Source organism: Aplysia californica, unplaced genomic scaffold (assembly GCF_000002075.1).
Source record: "Aplysia californica isolate F4 #8 unplaced genomic scaffold, AplCal3.0 scaffold00110, whole genome shotgun sequence".
NCBI lineage: Eukaryota > Metazoa > Mollusca > Gastropoda > Aplysiida > Aplysiidae > Aplysia > Aplysia californica.
Genome location: NW_004797380.1, coordinates 1,275,065 through 1,277,310, shown reverse-complemented (window position 1 = coordinate 1,277,310; position 2,246 = coordinate 1,275,065).

The following is a 2,246-nucleotide window of genomic DNA, read 5'->3' as shown; positions in this document are numbered from 1 at the left end:
ACAAACCCCCCCAAAAAAAAACCCCAAAACAAAACAAAACAAACAACAACACAAAACAACCCCATAAAAAACAACCCCCACACAAATAAAAAAACCCCCAAAAAACCCGGAATATTATAACTATAGCCCACTGATTGTCATTCAAATTTTGTTTCTCTATTTGTAATCCGCGCGCGTTTTTCTCTGTGCAAATTATGCTAATGCTGGTTTTTGTTAGACTCGTTTAGTGCAATGTCCCTGCTTGTCTGCACGGTGCTTCTCAAAGGATCGAGGCCTGAATTTACATGGAGTTACTGTCCGTTTATTTGACGAACTCCAAAGGAACAACATTCCTACGTGGTAATTAGCGCGGCGATAATTCCTCATAGATACAAAGATCCGCAGACTGGCACACATAAAGGGTTACGATAGACGAACACATATAACAGGTGGTGGTTAGCGGGTGCTCTGGTGTGCTTTGCTCCTTCTTTCCTACCGAACATCTATCGTCCTGCTCTTTCTTACTTTTTTTTGAGTTTGCTTCTCTTTTGTAACACCTCTAATCTTTGGCACTTTAATGATCTTATTGTCATGCAAGTGCCTAAAAAGACATACTAAAAAAAAAGAACACACATAGACGGTTTGGTTCAAACACCGTCCAAGCGCCTTAGTGATCTGGCACCGTGTCAACAACGCTCACCATTGCTACACCTACAGGCTTACTTATAATAATAATTGCATTTATATAGCGCATATCCATGCTAAAGAGCTTGCTCTATGCGCTTTACAACTATTATTACCCAAGCAGACCCTCTGAGAACACTCAGAAACATTTTCAGCTCCCGCGGAAGCATACAGTGCAAGCTGCGGATTTCCCGCGCTCAAACACTATCAAACTGACAACATCTTTCACTGTCTATAGCTGGGTACCCATTTCCACCTGGGTGAAGTGAGGAAAATTTGTGCAAAGTGCCTTTCCCAAGGACACAACGTCGGGTCCCTGACGGGATTCGAACCTACGACCTTACGGTTGCGAGTCCGAGAGCCTAACCACTAGGCCACCGACTTTACTATTACTTTTATCCGCCGATTATACCCTTTTGTGTGTCACGGGAAGAAAGATACGTCTCTCTGCCTCCAGCCGGAGAGCTTGGGTCAGGGGGATGCTTTGAGATTGAAAGCGATGGAGGTCACATGGTAAAAAAGGTAAAATAGGAGAGAAAATCTCCACCAACGTTTGATGACTTGCAAAGCTTGATTGTCCTTGGAAACTACAAGTTTACGTTTCTTGTGCCTTTGGTCAACTTTTTCCATTAAAATTCCATACAAAAATGTGAGGCAGCGTGGTGGAATCAGGCTCTCGTCAATTTTTGGGCATGTACAGTTATTAGTATCATCTTAAAGTTTGTTCATTTGTCTTTATTTGGATGAAAAAAACATCCATTTTTCTTGAATACTAGTCGATATATTTGCGACAGAAGGAGGTGGGGGTCACCTGTTTTCAGAGGTAAAATTAGTGAGAAAATGGACACCAAAGATTAGTTATTTCCTTAGCTTAAGAGACCTGGTAATTGAAAATTTACATTTCTTGTGCCTTTAATTAACGTTTTTCAGACCAATCCACACAAAAATTAGTTCTTTAAATGGCATGAAAGATGTTGAGCCAAAAAACAAAAATTTTATAAAAATTCACAAACCTGCGGAAAAATGCAAGTTTCGTCACTTTGATTATTTTGACGAGAGCCTGATTCCACCACGCTGCCTCACAAATGTGTTTTTAATGGATATACAAGGTCTTGAGCACCCCTCCCTACCTAATTACTGCATGCAATATTATTGCACTCTTTTTGCTATATTTCCTTTAGTTGCTTTCTAAAATCTGTATAAAGTCCTAATCACACTGATTGTGTTTTCTGAGCTGGAGTGCAAAACAGCATGACCTGGGCTACTGAAGGACAAACAACATCACGCACTCGTGACTTTCATGACTATTTCAGGCTGTCTTGTAGAACTTTTGGCATTGGACTCTGTGGCTTTTGGTCTTGTCGCTTCGTCATCTTCTGGGGAGAAGATGTGAAAATGTGACTCAGTCAACTTACTAGTATGATGCTTGCCTTTCTTACTGAAAGTACACTGTTCGAACCTGTTTCATAAAGGCATGCCCAATTTTCTCTTATTCTTCTGCTTTTTCTGTTTCCCCCTCTTCCTCTTTAAAAAAAAAAATCAAAGCCTACTCCTTAAATACAATAAAATGAAACCCCCCCCCC